Source organism: Lynx rufus, unplaced genomic scaffold, assembly GCF_022079265.1.
Source record: "Lynx rufus isolate CCGP_SWC_20201006 ecotype Redwood Valley unplaced genomic scaffold, mLynRuf1.p SCAF_6, whole genome shotgun sequence".
Taxonomy (NCBI): domain Eukaryota; kingdom Metazoa; phylum Chordata; class Mammalia; order Carnivora; family Felidae; genus Lynx; species Lynx rufus.
Window position 1 is genome coordinate 65,157,044 of NW_025814878.1, and position 22,199 is coordinate 65,179,242.

General features: G+C 43.6%; 1 protein-coding gene and 1 long non-coding RNA gene across 4 annotated transcripts in view; one reads left to right on the forward strand and one right to left on the reverse strand.

The window, feature by feature from the left end:
- LOC124528742 (uncharacterized) overlaps positions 1-2,269 on the reverse strand; it is a 167,629-nt gene extending 165,360 nt beyond the window's left edge. Inside the window, exon 1 of the long non-coding RNA XR_006966228.1 lies at positions 1,958-2,269. This is a non-coding gene — a long non-coding RNA (uncharacterized LOC124528742). The remainder of the gene's footprint in view (positions 1-1,957) is intronic.
- Positions 2,270-9,181: 6,912 nt separating this feature from the next.
- The window catches only part of BACH2 (BTB domain and CNC homolog 2), a 356,461-nt gene continuing 343,443 nt past the window's right edge, over positions 9,182-22,199 (forward strand). For all 3 annotated transcript variants that reach the window (XM_047101755.1, XM_047101754.1, XM_047101753.1), the window contains exon 1: positions 9,182-9,513. The gene's annotated coding sequence lies outside the window, so the exon portion shown is untranslated. The remainder of the gene's footprint in view (positions 9,514-22,199) is intronic.

Consider the following 22,199-nt stretch of genomic DNA (forward strand, 5'->3'; position numbering starts at 1 on the left):
ACAAGTAACAAAAGTTTTTAAAAAATAGATACATTGGACTACATTAAAATTTAAAACTTTTGTGCACCAAAGGACATAATCAACAGAGTGAAAAAGAAACGTACAGAATGGGAGAAAATATTTGCAAATCATGTATATGATAAGGGGTTAATATCCAGAATATATAAAGAACTACAACTCAACAACAACAACAACAAAAAACCCCAAATAACCTGATCAAAAAAAGTGGGCAAAGGACTTGAATAGACATTTCTCCAAAAAAAGATATACAAATGCCAACAAGTACGTGAAAAAAGTGCTCAGCATCAGTAATCATTAGGGAAATGCAAATCAAAACCGCAACGAGTTACCACCTCACACCCATCAGGATGGCTACTATCAAAACACAGAAACAAAAATAAGTGTTGGTAAGGATGTGGAAAAACTGGTACCTAGAATAGTCAAATTCATAGAGACAGAAAGTAGAAGAGTGACTGCCAGAAGCTGAAAGTAAGGGAGATTGGGGAGCCACTGTGCAATGGGTCTAGAGTTTCCATTTTACAAGATGAAAAGGGTTCTGGAGATGGGCTGCACAACAATGAGAACATACTGAACACTACTGAACTGCACACCTAAAAAATGGTTACGATGGTAAATTGTATGCGGTGTGTATTATACTATAGTTTTTAAAATAAATTTAAAAAGGAGAGGGGAATATAATTGCTACGAATGCTGCAAAGGATTTAGGCCCAAGGTTCATTTAAAGTGGATCTGACCTGGGGAGTGGTGAGGGAAGCTTCACTTAGTGGAGAGCAAGGTGAGTAAGATACAAATTTTCTGGGGAAGAAAAGAGGCAAAGAAAACAGTATATGCAAAGTCCTTGTGAGGTGAGGGATCTTCATTTACTTGGGATGCTTTTTATTAATTATTGACCAAGTACAAGCGCTTGTTTTTGCCTGGTTATTTCTGCCCTCCCCCCTTTTTGGAGACATAACTTACAAAGATTGCACAAATCCTTAATGAATCCTCAATAAATTTAGCACCAACACTTTGAATCAAGTAACGGTCAAGAGAGAGATTGCCATGTTTCCTTTCCCGCTTTCTTTCCCTTCCCCTGAACCCAGTGGTGAGGCTGGGAGCTGAGGAGACATCTGCAGGGAGCTGCCCCAGGTGGAAGGAGACTGAAGAGATATGACAACTAAGTGTCACCCGTGATCCTGAACGAGATCTCAGGCCAGAAAGCAAACAGAGATATTGTTGGGACTGTTGGTGAGATTTGAATTGGGTCTCTGATCAATGCTAACTTCCTGATTTGGTTGCTATATTGTGATTATGTAGGACAGTGTCGCTACCTTTTGAAAATATGTTCTGAAGCATTCAGGGGTTGATGAACATCCTGTTGAAAACTTTCTTTTAAATATTCAGAATAAGAATAATGATGATGGTGTAAGTAGTATATATAGACAGAAGAAAGAGAGAACACAAATGTGTTAAAATATTAACAATTGGGGTATCTGGGTGAGGGTGATATGGGAGTTCTGTGTATTACTCTGGCAACTTTTCCAAAAGTTTGAAATTCAAGACAAGTTACTTTTCAAATGTTTCTCCCATGATTGAAATGAGCCCACAGGTGAGGCAGTAAGCAGCAGAGCTGAGATCAGAAATGAAGATACACATTTAATCTATCACTGAATTTGAAAAAGAAAACTTTGAGAGAAAAAAAATTGGTGTTCATTTAGCTCTCTCCAGAATGAAGTATGCTACCCCGCAAATAACCCACTAGTGGTTATAATAAATTAATAAGCATTCCGATTCAGCACCCGCTTTGGGTAGCATGAATTGGTCATCAAATCTGGGACTACAGGTCCTTTTCTCTGAATCATGGCCCTGCACAAATCCTGAGACACATTATATACCAACCCCCCTCCCTGACACAGCTCTTTTCAGCTTCAGAAAATTGAGGATGGAGGAAACCTACCAAGAGGATCTTGCCTGCAATGACGACAGAACTGGGCAGAGCTGTAAATCCAGAGGGTGATGAAGTGAAACTGGAACACAGCACGCCTCCATGTTTTCATCCGTCTGCAAGATCACCAAAGGCCTGAATCAAGTCTAAGCATGAGTCATTGGGTTTCCTTCCACACACACCTACCACCTGAAACACACTGAACTGAGCTTCTCAGTGTGTGGTGCAGTGGGAGATCTATGTAGGAAGCATCTTGGGAAAAAGAAGAGACGGATGAGGCCCCAGTCTCTGCCACTCACAGAGGCACTGTGCCTGATGCATACCCATGGGGACAGGACTGTTACCAGTGTTCAGGTTGGATGCCCTTGTGTAATTCTATCACATAAACAGGTGGGTTTTTTTTAATAGATTAGAAATGGTAAGTAGGGTCATATATTGTATGAGGAAATTGCTATAGAGCTAGTGAACTCAATTCTGTGCCCCTCAAAAAATCATTAAGTGGGATGAGAAAAACAATTCAATTTCAACTTCATTTTTGTTAGAATAAAATCATCAAGACTTTCTTTTCACAGTAATTCTAAAATTGTCAGATTACTTCTGTCTACAGCAAAATTTCTTCAAGTTTCTTTGAGCAAAGTTGTGTTGAATGGCCCACCACATTTTTCTCCTCTCTGATCCTTCCTAGCCTTGACATTCAACTCAAATTCCACCTTCTCTGTGAAACCTTTCCTGGCTGCTCAAGCCCTCATAAATTTTTTTTCCCCTCTTAACACCTACAACACTTAAGTTCTTATTAGAATTTAATTACACATGTCTTGAATTTTATAACTTTTATTGGCTTTCTTTATTAGAGAACTAATACATTTATATTAAGAGAAAAAGTTTTTAAAAACCAGTTAGGCACAAAGAAAAACCACTCATAAGCTCTTCATCTTGAGAAAACCACTTTAACACTATGTATATCCTTCCAGACTTTTTTCTATTCAGGCTTAGTTTTTCCACTTCTGGAATCATAATGTTTTGCAAGTTGTTTTTAAAATGTACTAACAAAACACTAAAATGCCAATATACATCCTTTTTCAACATAATTTTTGATGAATCTGTGGTACTCCATTTTATATATGAACCACAAATTATTTAGCCAATTCTCTGCTGTAAGGCATTTAAAATTCTCTATTTTGTTTTTGCTATCATTTATTAAAAAATCTTTCTGTATTTTCTTCTTTTTCATTAGTATAAATGCCATAAAGAAAATTTCTCTGTAAATAATTTTAAGTATTATTAATAAGTAATACATTAAATAATAAAATTAAAAATCATCATATAGTCAATTGTTTAATTTATACCAGTTTCGACTACTTGTCTAGACTTTTTTAAGTTCCTTGAGGATAGAATACAATGTTTTCCAATTTTTCATCTCTCATCAGCACAACAGATATGCATGTTAAAGAATTGCTTTATGTCACTTAAATTTTTAGATAGTAGTTGCCTCAACTCTTTATTGTAGAAGCAGATCTTGGGCTAGTCACTATAGATAATGATGTAAGAACATCCTTTCCTCTTAGGGAATATTTCCAAAGTCCTTCTTAGGAACTGAGGTGATCTTTGGGGGAGATAAAGATGGGACAAACAAGAGGGATGGGTGGTTACAAAGAAAAAAGGCTGCCAGCCAAATTTTCATGGTAACTAGAGTAAAATTTTTGCGTGATCTTACTCTGGAAAATTACAGTGATTTCTAGTTTGGAATACACTGATTATTTTTCAAAATTTGTATGAGATTTTGTACAATGAGAAATAACTCTTCCTGACAGTGTTATGTCTATATTCCCGTGGTGGCCCTCAAACTTCCTCTGTGCTGCCCAGCAATCCTGCTGTATTGCCTTGCACTTGACCACCCCTCTCCTCCTTCCTCCCCTTCCACACTTTTCCCTCTTCCATCATTAGTTGATCATCTGGCTTCTGAGTCCACTCAGAATCAAGGACAGAATCACTCAGACAGGGATAGCCCACCACCAGAGTCCAGCCTCCCCACACACCCCTATCTGAGCTGCCTTCTCTCCTATTGATAGTAATGAACGGGCCCTACCCGACTCAAGAACTTCCCTCTAGAAGTTATCCCCTCTCTCTGTGCATTAACTGTTTCCCCTCTTGCCTGGATTATTCCCTCCAATGAGCTCTCTTGTCTCTCCCATAGACCGTACCCATTTCCCCATCTTTACTTTCCCAGTCTAGCTCCTCCAAGGAGTGTGGTCCATATCCACTGCCTCTACTTACTCTCCTTGCACTCTCTCTCCAATCCACTCCAGCCAAGGGTAGTCCCCAGCACTCCCCTCTGTCAAAGACACCAATAACCTCCAGGGTACCAAGTTGAAAAGTCAATGATAGGTTCTCATCTTATTTGACCCATCAGCAGCATTGGCATAACTGATTACTCCCTCATTCTCAAAACATTGTCTTTCATTTGGCTCTATTTCTCTCTCCTTTCCCTCATTGGCTGCTGTTTCTCAGTCACATCGGCCAGATCTTCTTCATCTTCATTCACTGATCTCTAAATGTTGGGAGTGCCCCAGGTCTTAATTCTTAGACCTCTTCTCTTCTCCACCCACGTTCCCAGATTCTCGACACTGATGATACACAGATTTCTATCTCTAGTCCAGACCTCTCTCCTGAAGGCTAGGCTCTCATGTCTTATTGTCTAGTCAACTTTTCCACTTAGATGTCTGATGAGCACCTAAAATGTACTAAATCCAGGGGTGCCTGGGTGGCTCAGTCAGTGAAGCATCCAACTTTGGCTCAGGTCATGATCTCATGGTTCATGAGTTCAAGCCCCACATTGTACTCTCTGCTGATAGCTCAGAGCCTGGAGCCTGCTTCAGATTTTGTGTCTCCCTCTCTCTCTCTGCCCATCTCCTGCTCATGCTCTGTCTCTTTTTCTCTCCCCAAAATAAATACAAACATTAAAAAAATGTTTTTAATGTACTAAATTAAACCCAAACACTTGAGCTTTCCCTCCATACCTGTTCCCCCTATAGATTTTCCTATCTCACTAAATGAGTCTTCATTAACCAGGTGTTCATGCCCAAATCCAGAATTTTCTTTGAGTCCTCTTTCTCTCCCATCCTGCAATTGAATCATCAATAAGTCCTGTTTGGCTTACTCTGAATATATCTAGAATCCCATTTACAGTTACCACTGTAGTCCAAATTAACATCACCTTTCTCTTAGCCCATCTCAATAGCTTCCTCGTAGTCTCTGCTTCCACACTTGTCCTCCCCTTCTACTTTACAAACAGAATGATCTTTTAGGAGTTGAGGCCAGTCATGTCCTTTCTCTGCAGGAACCCCTAAAAATGTCTTCTCATTTTACCAAACTATAACCCTGCTGGCTATCCCTCTGGCATCATCTCCTGCTATTTTCCTTCCTATTCCTCTGTATCAGGCATTCCTGGCCTCTTTGCTATCCCTGGAGGATGCCAAGTCCACTCAACCTCAGGGCCCTTCCATTTGCTCTTCTCCATATCTGAAAAGCTTTTCCCCAAGAATGCTTCAGAGCTTGCCCCCTCACTTCATTTATATCTCTGCTCAAATGTCCCCTCATCAGGAATGCCTTCCTTGACCCAACCACCACTCCTGAACTCCTTTACCTACTCTATTTGCTCTCACAACACTCTTCACCCCCAGATATTATAACATAATTTGATATTATATAATACTGACTATATATTATTGAATATAGTTATATATTTGCATATTATATATCATACACACACACACACACACACACACACACACACACACACACACACAGAGGCTCATTGTCTGTCTCCCTCTCCCATCCCCATCTCACCACTAGAATAAGAATTCAACTTCTCGGGGCGCCTGGGTGGCGCAGTCGGTTAAGCGTCTGACTTCAGCCAGGTCACGATCTCGCGGTCCGTGAGTTCGAGCCCCGCGTCGGGCTCTGGGCTGATGGCTCAGAGCCTGGAGCCTGTTTCCGATTCTGTGTCTCCCTCTCTCTCTGTCCCTCCCCCGTTCATGCTCTGTCTCTCTCTGTCCCAAAAATAAATAAACGTTGAAAAAAAAAATTAAAAAAAAAAAAAGAATTCAACTTCTCAGCTTGTAGAACAGTGCCCACCACAAAATAGGTGGCTCAAAAATTGTTGAACAGATTACCAAAGCTATTCAAATTTCACCAGTTCTCACAAGTGTCATCTGTGCAGTGTTTCAGCTGTGCTGAAGTTTTATGGGTTAGATACACTTTCAAACATCTAACTTTGAAATAGTAAACCTTAGTCATAATTCTCAGGAATTTGCCCAACAAGTAGAACTCAGTTTCTTCTCAACAGAACTTCCTTCACCACATTGGTTCCTCCTGGCTTTGGCATTCTCCCCCTCTAAACATCTTACTCTGTTCTCTCCCACTGGACATTAACTTTGTACTGCTATATCTTATTCAAGGTATCACATTTAAAAATCTGCCTACTGTTCTGCCTAAAGAAAACCGTTATATCTTCTCAGCACCATCAGATCCTCTAATAGGGTGCTGGAGAGCAAGAAAATGAAAAACTTGTGAACTGCTCAATTCTTTCTTCATGTATGTCTTTGCTCATTTTTTTGTTTGTTTCCTGAATAATTTTTCCTATCTTATTTTATAAAATCAGGGAGATTTACAGAAATAATGTTCACTGACTTCAATAATATGGTACAAAGCTATTATCCCTGGAAATCATATCCTGCTTAGAAATGTATCACAGATGAAGTCCATATTCTGGATCAGTGCACACATGTAATTATACAGAAAAAAAAGTGTATCAGAAAAGGTTGAATGTTGCATACATGGAAAATAAATTGACCTCTATTCCAGTTACTATCATGAATATACAGAAGGAAAAACCTGCATCTGTTTCACATTGTAAATGCCTGAAGCGTCCAGAACAGAACCATAAACTCACGGAATGGCAGCAAACATTCACTATAAGGGTGCTAAAGCCGTCCATGGACTAATCTCTGAGGCAGTACTGTTAAAAGAGTGTCCAGTACTAATTTCGTACAATTCTGAATATGTTTCTTAGGCTTTAATTCAAGTAACCTACTTCTAACTATTCAAAAGGAAATAACTAACTCCTTACTAGGCTTCAAGCACCTCCAAGGCAATGGTTTTGTCTTATTCATTGCCACAGAGGCACATGATTTCGGTGCTGGACATGACTATAGAGGTCAACTAGTTCGAATTTAATCATTTTGAATGACTAGGTAATACAACCTATCACAGTTTCATTTGGTTTTTTTCATCTTGAATTGCTGTCCTATCTCATACATGAGAATTTCTAACTAAGAAAACTCCAGTGTGAGTCTTTGGCAGGTAGACTAATTGAAATGACCTAATAGCCTTTGTTGTACCCTCTGGGACTAGAAGCAAGGTGGCAAGATCAACTTCCAGCAACATCCCTCTCCTCCCCTCCTCCACATCACAGCCGGCAGCCATGGCCTGCTTGAAAAGAAATGAATTTGCATGACCTTCACAAGGATCTTCTCAAGCCTGGCTCTAGAAAAAAATTTCCTGGTGCTATTAAAATGCACAAAGTTATCACATTGACACTCATACACTTACAGGAATGAGGAATGCAGAAACATCACCATCCACAAGACTAAGGACTGGCCCTGCCAGGGCAGATCAGAGCTCAGTATTTTCTGTCCTTGCCAGAAGACCAGGTAGGGACCTCAAGAAGCAGGGTGTTTTATCAAAAGAGGCACCAGACCCAAAGTCAGGAGACTGAGAACTGCTCCTAGCTCTTAGGCTTCTCTTCGTCTGAAAACCATAAAGGCTAGCAGAGAAAAACTCCCCGTGTGGTTCTAGACCTACATGAGAGGCTCTGCAATGCTGTTAGAAAAATTAGCCTGGCCTTTTGAGCTTCCTTTGGTCCATCTCTTAGCTTTCCACACAGACGGTCAAAATGAGGGCCTTTTAAAACTCTGCCCTCAATCGAAGGTGGTTCAGAGTAACACTTTGGCTGGTATCACAAGACTCCCAGGGCCATGCTTCACTGCTTCCTCAGCATATGCCAGTGCCCATTTTACAGGGGGGGATTTATGATCCTTCTCTCAGTAGAGCGAGCCAAAGTTTTATAATATTCATTAAAAATCAGCACCACATGTAATAATATGGAATACTGCCTGTACACAAGGGGGCCAAGTTATAGGTGTTCGGGGAAACGTGGCAGAATTTCTTGGCCTTGGCAGGGGTAAAGTTGCAGGCACCAGCACTGCACTAACACAACCTTCTTTTATTGCAAATGTTCGTTCACTCTAAGTCCTAATTACTTTCTGTAAAATCCTCACCACCATCAAGCTTTCTTCTGACAGGGCAGCCACACGATGGCCTTAAAGTACAGCAGCAACACCCTGGCAGCCTCCGGAGTAAGAGGCAGGGGAGAGGCTGGAACCCAGGAGGAGTTGGGGCTGAAGCTGAAAGCGAGGCTTTCCATTTACACTTAGCAATTGCTCTCGCCCCTTCCAAAACCAAGTCGTGGGGGCTATAGACTCGCTCAGTGGGACGGGCCCAGGCCCTCGGGTGAAGGATTCAATCGCTGTTGGGTCGGAAACTACTCTTCCTCGCCCCACCCCCACTCATGAGGGGGCCAGGTTAGCTTGGTGGGGGCCCGTGGAACATCTTTTCCCTCCCCTCCTGGGATACGCTAGACAACCCAGGAATCCCAGGTCTCCACGTCTGGCTCCTCTTCCTGGGGGCAGGGCCCTGGGCTCTGCACCCCTCCCCACGTGCCATACCAGCCCTCACCACTCCCCTCCCCCCCACAAGCCCCCAACCCTTGCCTTTCAAGGCCTTTGCGAGTCTCGAACAAGGCCGGACCCGGCCAGGCGCTCAGTCCGGCCGGGAGCACGGGGCTCTCCCCACCGCGCGGCTGCACAAAGCGGGGAGTGCAGCGGCGGCTGAGGCGCGCCCCCTCCCGCGAGCGGGCCGAGCGCGCGCGCCCGCCCCCGCCCCTCGCCCCCCACCCTAGCCCCCGGAGCGCCATTCGCGGAGCGGCTTACGCTAGTCGCCAGGCGTACGGCGCCCCAGCGGCCGGGGAGGTGCGCTGCCCGGCTCCCGTAAAGTTATTGTGAATGGGGAGCGGGTGACGTCAGCGCCGAATGTCAACAATGTAGCGATTGAGAGTGTGGGCGTTCCGGGGAGAGCGCGAGCCGCGCGGCGCGGAGCAAACAGCGCCGAGCCGCCGCCGCCTCAGCAGCAGCAGCAGCAGCGACCGTGCACACCCGGGCTGCGGTCGCAGCAGCGCTAACGTGAGCGCCCGCCGCCGCCCTCTCCACCCCGCCTGCCTGTTCCCGCGGCCGCCGGGCTCTTGCTTTCTCTCCGGCCTCCCCTCGACCCTTCCCCTCCCCCTACCCGGTACACTCGGGGGGCTGGGAACGAGCTGCCATGTGATGCGCGTCTTCTCCGAGAGCTTTCGGTGACCCCCGAACCGCCCACCGCGCCAGCTCCCGAGAGGGGGCTGCAGGCTGGGAAGACATTGGGAAGAGGAGGCGAAAAAGGACGCAAAGTTCTCTGGCGAGGTGAGTCCCCGGCCCTGGGTCCCGGGCCCGGCACCGGGTGGGGCGGCGGGGCAAGTTAACGGGGGGAGGGAGCGGGTGCGCGGGGCAGGCGGGGAGGCGTGGGGAAGCGACGCGGGAAGGGAGCCCGGCCGCCCGGCGCGCAGCCGCCCGTCGAGCGCCCTGCCCGCTTTTATGGCATTTTCTAGGAACGGGAAGGGGGTGGGAGCCGAGCCGGCGGACGCGGCGCGGCGAATGTGAGCTCTCTCGCCAGGCTGTTTACGGCAGGCGAGGCGGCATTGTATTTTGCTCGCGTCGACGGGTGTTTTGGAACAGCAGGGGGAGGAGGAGCAGAGGGTAATAAGTCAGGCGTGGGGAGGGCGGGCTGGAGGGAGGCGCGCGTCCGCGCAAGCCGGAGCAGCTGTCAGACCCACGGCCCTGCTCTCGGCCCCCAGCCCGCGATCCCCGCGCCAGGCCCGGCGGCCTCCTAGTTGCCGGCGGCGTCCGCGCCTGGGGCTGCTCCGCGGGGACTGCGGCCACCGCGCCTTCGCGCTCAGCTGTCAGATGCCGCTGGGTAGCTGAGACCTCCGCGACTGGCGCGGCATCAAAGCCCAAGTTTAGGGTCCCGGGAAGAGGCAAGCTGGGAGACTCGCAGCGCAGACCAAGGGAAGCGCGCTGGGTGGAATCCCTCCTATCCAGTGACCGCGTTACGGGAATGCGTCCCTGGGAGCTTGAACCGAGGGGCTCGTGCCTTCAGAGACAGAAACCTTATACCTCCCCCTCCCCAAGATTCTACATGAAATCAAAGTGCAACGCACACACACCCTCTTTTTCCTCCCCACACTTCAGTTTCCAAGCTTCACCTAGGAGAGGAGTTTATCCAGGGGACACCTCCCCACCTCCCCATGCCGAGTCTCCCTGTGATCGCTTCGTACTCCTCTCACGGGTGGGTGCTTAGTAGCCCAGTGGCGTTGGAGAGGGCGGCGGGCGGCGCTCATGGACTACCCCAGTTGCCCGCGAGAGGGGACTCGAGTGAGCATCTCGTCCACTTCGATCTGGCCGAGAATTTGCAGGAACTCGAACCGTGGGAGGAAGCGGGCAGGGCCGAGTGTATGCACGTGAAAGGGGCCGCGCACCCCTGGCTTCGGGGGTTGTGGACGTGCGGAGTATCCTCAGCACCTTCTCGCGTGTAGGCGAGTTTAACAACTTGGGGGAAGTTCCAGTGTGGGCGCTGTCCCGATGGTTTTGTCTGTGGCCGGAGAAGGCGCGCCTCGCAGCTCTCGCGCCCGGTGACCGTGGTCGCTGCGACCCGTGGCCCCCGAGAAATGGGAGGGACGAGGGCGCCCCACCCCCTACTGCGCCGCAGACTCCCCGCGGATCCGCGGGTAGCGAGACGCGGCGTTCCTTGGTTTCCACCTTTGCTGTCTAGTGCTGTAGTCGCACTGTGTGTAAATTTCATCTGTTGCGTGTGTTTAACTAAAAAGGGTAATTACTTTAGATAAAAATCCTTTTCTGCCTAGTGGGAACCTTGGCGGAGATGATGCCTAATGAGATATTTTGCTTTTGTCTGTTTAGAGTAAAATTAGAGATGTTAACTCCGATAACGGTTTTCTCAGATCATTAAAATGTAACATGTAGGAAAGGCATGTCGAGCTGCGAAGGCTCTGGCTGACATGAAGGAAGCTGAGCGTGAAAGGCTGCCACTCTTTCGGTGGAGAGGGCTATTTTGGTAAGGCAGCGGGCGTCTTGCTTAAAATGTGAGATTGCCCCACCCCGGTTCTCCGGCAGCTCCCGAGTAAATGGCATTTTTCATTCTTGCAGGTAGTAATAAACGTGAGTCAAAATGACATCTTGTTAGAATTAGTCTTTAGTCTGTAAGAGAGATTGCTAAATTACAGTGTTGCACTCAGACTGCTCCAGTGAAAGGTCTGTCAGCATTTCCATTATAAATTCAGTTTTTCAGGAGTTTATAATTTCACCACAAAAGTTGTGGTGACTGAAATGTTTTTCCCTTGTAGCGTTTTGGTTTAGAGAATGCATTGATTGCCCAATTCTGTCCTATTTGCTGTTCCTGAAACTTGAATGTCATTCAAAGTGGGGGGGGGGTCCCCAAAATGGAATATACAACCATGGAATAAAAAGTACTTTTGTTAGAACACAGTCTAATTTGTGCAGGGCAATATTTTCATTTTGCGTTTTGGAAGGCTTTGGGTTTGACATTTGGTAATCATAAGTGTGTTGAGTTAATTCCTCTGGTATCTGTTGCTTCTGCAGGTGGATTGAAATGTCAGTTCATTTTGTATATGCCAGGATTATATGGGAAAACATTCTCTTCATGCATGTGTGTGTCTGAACTCATAGCTAAATTATAATACCCTTGTTAGTTATTTTTCTGTTCCTTGTAGGTTGCATGTGAGGATCTGCCATAGAGAAGAGGGGGTTAGGCAGAAAGGGAGGGGGGTCATCAGAACAACCCCCCCACCCCCACCCCACCCCAGTTCACTTTTCAGTATTGCTAATGCCTGGGAGGAAGCCATTTATTCCCTTTCTATTGAATCATGCCTTTGACTCGGTATCTTCAGGCAAGTTCTTTCCAGTCACTCACCTCTGGCTGGCTGCTGTATGAGGGGCTTAATTATTTGCAAACTGCCTTGAAATCCCTGGATGAAAGGCACTGCATAAGTGCAAAGTATTGTTATTCAGATATGGAATTTAATGATCCATTACAGTTCATCAGGAAATGCACTTTGCAGTGATGGTAGGAAACGTTTCCACCTGATAGACGGTAATAACAACTGCTTAAAAGTGGGTTCAGATTACAGATGAGACAATTAACTCTAGCCATGTGCTCTTCAATTTGTTGCAATTCATTTTGTGATCAAAGTGAGTCACGGAGAGCCAGATGGTCAGGTTCATGTTCAAATCTCTCCTAGGCCGGCCCTTCACTTCTGGGCCCACTGTCTGCACAGCCAACAGGACTTACTCATTAGCGCTTGTGAGCTGTTCCTCAGAATGGTTGATCGGGGCTCCTGTGATGCCAACAATAGGGCTCAGACCAATCTATATCGTTGGGAGCAGTTTAATTTTATTTGGATTAACTCACGCTTAGTATCTCTGGTATGGATCCAGCCTTAACAAGGGTGGAGAGAGATCCTAGAGGCTCTCTAGCTCAGTGTGCTGGGCTTCACTCCCCTACTTTTTGAGCCTCAGGTTTGGTGGGGGGGGGGTATGGTAGCTGGCTTGTTGTTAATGCTGGCTTCATTACTGAATGAATCACAGAATTACTTAGAGAAATAAATACCCTTCCTGTTTTGCTGAGGGGGTGTGGTGCAAGACCAGCTTCGTGGGCATGTGTGTGCTCTGTTGTACCCTTCCCCCCCTGCTCAGAAGGATCTCACACTTGGTTGAATCATCTGTTGTTAATCATCTTGAAATTGTTAATAATTCTTGAATTCGGGGCCCTTCATTTTCATTTTTCACTCTCCTGGTGAGGAGGGGGGCATAGTAGGGAAGGGCAACCACTACTTTGTCTTAGCTTCTTGTTGACTGTTGCCACACAGGAATAGGTGGGAATACTGGCTTTGTGTTACGATGTCGCCTGGTTTATCCAAGATAAGCAGGATATCTGCATTTTTATGTGGAAGCTCTAAGTTTAAAATACTAGTTCAAAAAAAACTTTTTAATTTTTTTTAATGTTTATTCATTTTTGAGAGAGAGAGAGAGAGACAGAGCTTGAGTGGGGGAGGAGCAGAGAGAAAGGGAGACACAGAATCCCAAGCAGGGTCCAGGCTCTGAGCTGTCAGCATAGAACTTGATGTGGGGCTCGAACTCACAGACCACGAGATCATGACCTGAACCGAAGTCAGACACTCAACCGACTGAGCCACCCAGGCGCCCCTCAAAAATTTTTTAAATGCTGGATGAGGATGTATGCAATAGCTAGAGCTGGCCTTTCTTCTGCCTTTCTTTTAGGTAACCTTTCTTCTGCCACTGAATGGGCTAAAACTTCTTATTGTTTAATATTGCTGTATTTGGCTATTTTCTAAAGGCCTGGCACATAGTAGATGATTTATGAGTCTCCACCAAGTAAATGTCTGTAGCTATCCAGAAAATTGAAATATATAAGAAAAACAAAACTTGAAATCAAAACTGAGTCCCACTCAGGGATTCATAACTTTCTTTCTGATGGAGAATGCAACATGAAGAGCCACGTACTGAATATCATGGGTGCCATGGCAATCCTCTGAAGGTAAATAATCCATTCCTTTTGAATAACCTGTCATCTTCTTAGGTGTTATTGACCAGATGGGGTAACTTGGCTATTAAATGCCTGAGGACCTACATGAGAATTTGACATTTGAGAACACCCAACTAAAATAATAGTTGTGATTTATTGAAGGCTCAATATGTGCCAGGAACAGTGTTAACTACTTTCTCTGTACTTGCCTCGATGACTCCTCAAAGCAACCTTGGGAAGTAGGCATTGTGCCCATTCTGCAGAAGAGGAATTTTCTCATTTTATGTTGTAAAGAATTTCACCTGAATGCTGTATGTGTTTTCTGGACTATCTAAAGGTTATTCCCCATCCTGTATGTACAGTCTAGCCCTGAGTCAATGACTAGGTGTGCACAGGAACCATATTAAACAGAGGACACGGCTCCTACTCTCATGGACAAGGAACATAGAACAGTACCAGATGCAACATATTTGCCAAAACCTGCATTTATACAGCAGACGCTACATCTACCTTCCTGTTCCTCTCTTACTAACTGGATGTTACAGAAGTTCCAGTGACATAGGACCCTAGCGGAGGCACTGGAGGATCAGAAGCCAAGGCTGGTTGTAAAAATTTGCATTTTGGGGGAAAAGGGCATAAACTTCTGGCACAGCTAGAGCTACATTACGCAAAGCAGCACCAAGACCCTGGGAATCATAGAAAATCGCTCCTGTTTTGTCAGTGAGAGTGTGTGACCTACTCCTGGCCCATCTTTAAATTTTATGTAAATATTTACAGATTGTTCAAGTCCAAAGTGAAACCTGCTGTGAACTAAACATTTTGTAAATTTAGAAAGGTTGCCCAGAATATCCTTTTTTTAAATTTTTTGGCTTGGAACAACATTTCATAGCAAAGTAGTTTTCTTTGTCAGTTCAGGGTTTTTCCTTTTACTTTTCTTCCCCCCCCCCTTTTTTTTCTTTCTTATTAATTTAAAATGTTAGTCTACCTAAACCTGAAACCTAATCTTACCATCAGCATGCTGCTTAGCCTCCCTAAAGCTGGAAGTATCCTTAGAATCACCACTCTGTCCTTTTCAAGGACCATTTCTTTTCTAAAGAATATGGAAATTGAACCTTGCCATACCAGTGGCACTACCTCACAAATCAGGCAGGATTTTTGCCTTTGTTTTTCCTTGAGCTATCTTTTCCAAAATAATAAATCTCCCCAATCTGAAAGCATTTCACGTATGTACTCGTTCATTCTAGTCATTGGAATTACAGCCAAGATGTCTCTCAGTCTTCCCCAGTGACTTCATAATCATCATTTCTCCAGCATATTCCCCTGGTTAACTTCTCTTTTGTTCCTTAGCCTGATAATAAATTGTCCTTTGGTTCTGAGATGGGTCATTTCCTCCCTGACTTTTTTGTTCATCTCCTGAAGGCTGTAGGACACACCGCTGATGCCCCTGAGAACTGGCGCTCGGTTGCTAGCTCCCTCTTGTCTTTGTGTCTGCTTTCATCTTCTCCTTCCCCAAGCATTTAAATCCTCCACTGTCCAATCCTCCTATTCTTCTCGTAATTGTTTTCGTTTGTTCCTGTGTCTGCAGCTAGCGTGTCACAAACTCCAGGTTAGTTTCAGAAGAAATCTGTTTGAACTTCCAGGTCCTCCACTTCCAGTCTTGCACTGTTCTTCTCTCTCCCCTGTCATTTTCTGCAGATGCTTCAGGAGTTTCCTCAGGACTTTTCATGAGTCTGACCCAGAAGGCTTAGACTAGAAGTTTCCTTAGTATCCCAGTATCCACACATTAGTGGCAGTTTTAATTTTCTTCCCATTCTGTATTAGAACCTTAGGGTTGCAACAAAATGGGCCAGGTGTTCAGAAGTGCCGTTCTTTAGGGATAGATGCCTCATTCATTCCATAAATAAATATCTACTGAACATCTCTTATGTGGCAGGCATGGTGTTAGGTGATCATAGTGCTCTTGGTGGAAAGCAGTAAGGGGTCATAGATCCAGTTCTGGTCCCTGCCCTAGTGAAGAATGTGCCATAGAGATGACATTAATTAGGTAGTAACAGATCACCCACTGCACGTTCTGTAAAGGAAAGGTATTCCATTCCAGGGGGGGTGTAATGGGGGAATGTGACCAGGCTGGGCAGTTGGGGCAGCCCTTCCTGAGGAATTATGGAATGAGCTGCCTATCCGAGCCCATCTGAAATTTGGAGCTTGTTATTTCTTCCTAGCCTCCTAATCCTATTAATTCACTACTATCTTTGGCCCTTTGGAGTATTGCATAAACCATGATATAACCCTTGGGGCCATTTTGGCAAATAATGATTCCTGTATACAGAGTCCAGAATTGATTTATTTACCTGTGTCTTTAGAACCTGATAAAAACAGAATTAATTGCCAAGAATACTGTTCATTTCCATAGTTGGAAAACAATGCAAGTTAGCGTTTTTATTTTGAACATATTTAGGGTCATTTTGACAACATTTAAATGATTAGAAGTTACACAGACATTCCTCCCAGTTGGCTGGTAAGTGTCTGACCTAGGCAAGGATCCTCAATGAAAATGTGAGCCCAGCTTCTGTATGAACCCCCTGCCTACCCCAAAGCAAGAAGGTTTCTAGCCTCTGCAGCCCAGGAAGGATTATTTAGACCATTCTTAGCACAATTTAGGAGTTTTGACGGTATCTATTTAAAACAAACTACTGTACTGTATGCTAAAACTCTTTTTCTTTGGATGATAGCTAGCCTGTGTTGGGAGCTTCCTATGTGTGTTATTCATATTAACTCATTTAATCCTTATAACAACCCAGAGCTGGGTGTGATCATTAGAAGCTGAGGCACAGATGTCAACCAGCTAATGAGAGGTAGAGCTGGGATTGGAAACTAGGTATCTGATGCTACAGCCTGTTCTCTTAACTGCCATGCTATTCTGCCCCCCGTCCCCCGCTTTTCGTTTTTGCTCTCTAGCCGTTCTCAGAAGTAGAAATATAGGCCAACTCACTCTGAAATATTGGATATTTTGTTGATGTCTATCTGAACGATAAAACTGAAAAAATCATGTGTCAGTGAACTTTAATGAATACATCTTTTGTCTTTCGTATGATTCACTTTCTAATAATTTCATTCCTCAGGTCTAAGTGTCCACTGGGGATCAGAGAGCAGAAGTGGTGACATAAAGAAGAACTAGACAACGTGAATCCCATGGCCCTGTCCCCAGGATTTTCCTGTAGTACAAGCTTCTACCTCTTGTTAAGTGAAGACTTTGTTTTTAGCATTGTTTTAAATGAGGGTAGGAAAGGTGAAGGAAAACTATTCCTATATAGGTAAATGATTCTACTGAGGAGGAAGAATTTCATCCAGAACCAATTCCATTAGAGCTCCTAATTAGAAATATTAGCTAGTAGTAACAGATAAAAGCAGGTAACCTTTGCTCTCATTCTCCCCAATTTATTTATTATTTATTTTTTAATTTATTATTAGGAAGAGATTATCTTGCCAGATTAGCATGTTGCAACTCTCAACTGGGGATTTGAATGGTTTTAAAGGACTCAGAGAGGCAGTTGGTTTGGCAGTGACCCTGATTACTCAGGTTTGCAGGGTCACTGTTTGGAATGCTGATTCAGCTTTGCCCTGGGCTGGACATCTAAGTTGGTCTTCCTTAGTCAAGAGGCATTATTCTTGGGAGCTACTAGGACATCAAGCACACATTTGAAGCTCAATTTGGAAAATGATCTAGCATATGAATGTACTGTGCTTATTTTTCAGTATTTAGTTCAAATTTTGGAGATGGCTAAATGAGGAGATGCTTAGTGTGTCACTGTTGGAGGTTTTAAGTGATTAAAAAAATCAAGCAGATGAGTGCATAAAGATTTCTATGCAAACAATGATGAGCTTAAATTAAAGCAGCTGATTTCGTGTAAGAATTACTTGCATTGATTTGTAGAATATCTATATGGGTTCAAGATTCCATATTATGCAAATGAATGAGCCCTGAAGAGTCAAGCTATGAAAAAAAAAAAAAAAAGAAATTAACTATAAAGATATTATTACCCTCTCAGCAAGAGGAAAATGTAGACATACTTAGAGTTAACCCTTACTTTTCATATTATCTCCTTAGTAAGATCAGTGTCAGGGATGATGATCCTTTCTGCAATTGTAAAGCTAAGCAAGGTTTGCGATCAGTTCTTCCTTCCACCGGCCTCATTCCATCCTTCTGCAGTCTTTGCTGTGCTGCGTTTGGCCACCAGTGCCCTTAACTAGTCCCCTTGTTCCCTTTCAAAACCAAGCTCAGAAAGAGATTTTATGAAAACAATTTTACTAGGGTGTAAATAACAGCATACCTAGTACACTTCTTTCTGAATCATCAGCATGTTAATAGGAGACAAAGCCAAAGAAACAAAATTCTATCGCTGGGAGTGGTAAGATTTCACACATTTGTAACCTGGTTATGGGAGGACATCTCTGAGTGAAGAGAAGGTGTTTATAAATCCAGTCTTGGACAGAGAATATAGATAAGCAGATTAAAGGATAAAAACCACTGTATTATTAAAAATATAAGGAGGTGATGATTTTTAATGTTTTAATACATTTGTCAGTGAACACCACCTTCCTCTTGACAAACACTGGATCTGATCACATAAACCTGTGTAGCAAGATGGTATGTTATTTGACATTTAAACAGAACTACAAGAGAAAGCCAGTTGGTTTATAATTAGGAATTCTTGTCATTCAGTAGCAGTGAACTCAAAGTATGCTGTTGTCCTTAAATGTTGAATTTTAGGAGGAAAAAAAAGCAGTGGACCCCACTCACCTGCCTCCACATCCTATTTTATTACTAAAAATTGAGTTGATAAATTTATTTAAAAATTGGCATGCCCTATGCTGTTAGCATGGTGATTATATCTGAATGTTTGGAGAAGTTGACTGACTAATGAAACAATGCTTAGTTTAGACCTGTTACCTGTTAAATACCCAGTTGTGGAGTCTGAACTGCCTTCTGAACTACCCATCCGCCAAGGCAAAGTCCTCCAGCAACCATGCTATGTTGAGTTGATGGCGCCATCTAGTGCCAGTCTGTGGAACTATCCTGCTGGATTCCTTCCTTCACTGTGGGTCAGATCACTGAGTAGCTGGGTGGAATACTTCACTGTCTAGTGGGGCACCCAATTCCTACCTTTCCTCTGTCTCCCTAGTTTAGTTATGCCTCCATGCCTGCTTTTCTCCCTGACTCCATTTCTTTCTGTTCCTCACTCACTAGTATCCCCTTCTTATAGCCATTTTCCCTTCTTTTTTTCCTCTTCCAACTCTTGATCATTTCTTTTGAAGCAAAAAAAAAAAAAAAAAAAAAATCAGTGCTCACAACTGATAAACATAAAGATTTTTCTAATGATACATTATGCCAAAGTAAGAGAATGCCATGCATTTCAAAGTGAAATTAATCTTTTAAACCATGTTGAAAGAACCAGAGTGAGACAAGATGAAGACCAAAAGTCTTATTTAGAAGACTGTCCCTTATCTTCCTCTAATTAGATGCTTCCTCAAACACAGTCAGTCAAGAGGGTTTTTTTTTTTTTAAGTTTTAATTGGTTTTGGAACAATTATTATAGTATTATTTTCTCTTTTTAAATTGCAATTGAACATCTCACTCGTATTTTACATTTGAAACTGTTTCATGGAATATCCTGGAATGCTAGCTCACTAGCATGGCATTGTCTCTATGGGAAAATGTGTTCTGAGTTCCAAACAGTTTTCCTGTAGATTTTTGGATCCTGTATTAAAAGAGAGAACAGAGATGAAAGACGCGTAGGACAAACCTGAGATGTAATTACTCTAACATTTGTGGGATCTGAATTAGTATACAGGTTTAAGTCTCCCACATCAAACAATAAATTTTAAATTTCCACTTATGTTAAGCATCTTGATATTGTGGGTTTGAAAGTAAGTCCCCTCTGAAAAACAGGAACTGTGCTTGTCTGTTACCAGTTTTTGTGGTCGATATACCAACTATTTTGATTTTTCAGAAGGGAGGAAAAGCAGTTAAATCCAGTTAAAATTAAAACCAGTTAAAATTAACTGGCTTGTAAGATTTGAATGCAGCTGTTCCACACATCACAACACTGAGAGTGAGTTGTTTGTTTATTACCGCTATTAATTATTATTGGTTGTTGCCACTACTTTTGGGGCAGTGGCATATAGGTTATTTATATTTTTGGTCTAACCTTAGAAAATAGAACTGCAAGGGTAGAGAGGTTCCTGTTTGCTAATTTGCGTGTACCTTGTTTTGATTTTTGCTGGGTAGGTGTGTGCACCTTATGTATGCAAGAGTAATTTAGCATGTCAGCAGTTTCCTACCAGAGGCGCTTGCTGACTCATGGAGCTCTTGTGGCACTCAGCTGGCCGCACTGTAAACTGCCCACAGCCCTGGTGCTGCCCTTGGAGAGCACCGGGCCTTTGAGTTTCTGGCAGGCTATTTTCAGATCTGTAGTCACTGCTGATCTGGGTTTCCTCCTTCCAGCAGCCCATCATAGCCTTTTGGTTGCAGGGCAGAATACTGGGCATATTTCTACCTTTGTAGAGACTGCATAAGCACCGTGGCATTTCTGGGAATCCCTCAGGGAAATGGATTTTTACTTCATTTTAATTTTCTGAGACTCTTTAAGGGGAGAAGGGTGAGGGGATGAGAATAGGGGAGAAGGAATATGCTGTTATTTCTTCCTTAGCACCAGAAGGAACTTTCATAAACCTTTAGCATAGGTTTTCTTGGTGTAACTGAAACCTGACCTACTTCTCCCTCCGTAAGGAGCATGTGCCTTGAGTGGGGAAGTAGGGGAGTGGGTGCACAGTGGCTAGCCTGACATGGTTTTGTGTGGTGCAAGCCCTTCAGTGATGACAGAGTTTGTTTATATCCGTTGCATGTTATTAAGGTTATACAAAAAAGAAAAGAAAAGAGAAAGAAAGAAAGAAAGAAAGAAAGAAAGAAAGAAAGAAAGAAAGAAAGAAACCTGACCTCAGGTCATTTTAAATCTGACATGTGTTTTCAAAGATGGTTTCACTGTTTGTTTTTGGAGTTCAGTTCTGCTTATTTTCATCGGAAAGTGTGAAATGTTACCTTTTTTGAGGTTTCTAAATAAACTTCCTTTTTTGTAGACACGAGTTGATCAAGTCACCCTAAACTATCCTGAGAAGGATGAATAACGAGATCAGCTGGGGAAGGAAAGCTTTCACATCCTTAAGGAGTGCTCCTCCTTTTTCTTTTTTTTTTTTTTTTTCAGTCAGTAAGCATTCTGAAGCAGCTCTGACCAGTAATAAAGAAAAAGCCAAGCCACAGCGACTGTGTAACATGATGTTGATGGAAGTTCTTGGTTTCCGCCGATACAAATGACTCATCAGTATCAATAGAATTGTGACTTCTAATAATAACGCAGTGCAAGACCTTCACAACATGTGGTTTTAGCCCTAGCTGTTAGTGAAAGGTTGGAAAATATTAGTTTGAGTAGTTTGAGCTTTTTTTTTTTTTTTTTTCTGGTCTCATGATTTCACCCAAGTATCAAGTTGTTTTTTGTAGGTGAGATGATCACACTATTGTTTTTTCATGTTAGTGTTTTTAGTTTCGTTATGACCAAGTAGCCAAAGTCAGATCATTTCATCGTTTAGAAATCTGTGTAGTAAGCATCTCCTGTCAGGACTGTGTTTTGAGGGAAACGTGGCTGAAAAGCAAATCCTCCCTGAACAGAGAAAGGAAAAAACGGGTACTGACGACAGTCCACGGAGCTGCTTGCTTCCTACACAGCATCGACTGCGGAGGGCCGTGGTATTGCTGACTAGCCCTATTGCCGTGTGAGTCATTGTTAAAAGATTCCAAGAGGAAGGGTAACAGAAAATGCGAGTCAGAGGAAACAGCAGAGTGGAGAAGGGACAGTTATCGCAGGAGGAAGGGCCTTGCCTCATTTCCATGGTCAAGGAGCTGCCTGGAGACCCTGAGCGTCCCAGGGAGTTTCAGTGTGTGTTTTTGTGTTGCAGCCTCTTGACCTGTGCCTGTACATGTGAACATTTTTGTTTTCCTGTTTAGTTTTGGTTCGTTTGCCTGCAGTTTGGCCAGGCCATTCAGGATCCGTATCTTGGCTCTGTTCCACAGCGGTCTTACCCGAGAGCCTTCCCCTTTTGCATTTTGTAGTGAAGGCAACTGAATTTCTAGAATTTCCAGTTGTTCCCTTCTGAACTTCATCTTTAGGAATGTTCTGTCATTTGTTTCCTAGTTACTCTTGCTACGAGAGCCTTGCTTGATCTGGGAAATGAAGGCTTAAGAGGGAAGCACAGAATTAGAATTTTATTAGTTCAAATTTTGGGTCAGTCTTACCTCTTTCATACTTCATTTTAGGCAGATTCGTTTTGGGGGGGGGGTTGTTTTTGTTTTGCTTTTTTGTTTTTTTGTTTTGTCTCCTGCCGTCTTCTCAGCATTTTGGGTTTTTAATACTAATACCTCCCT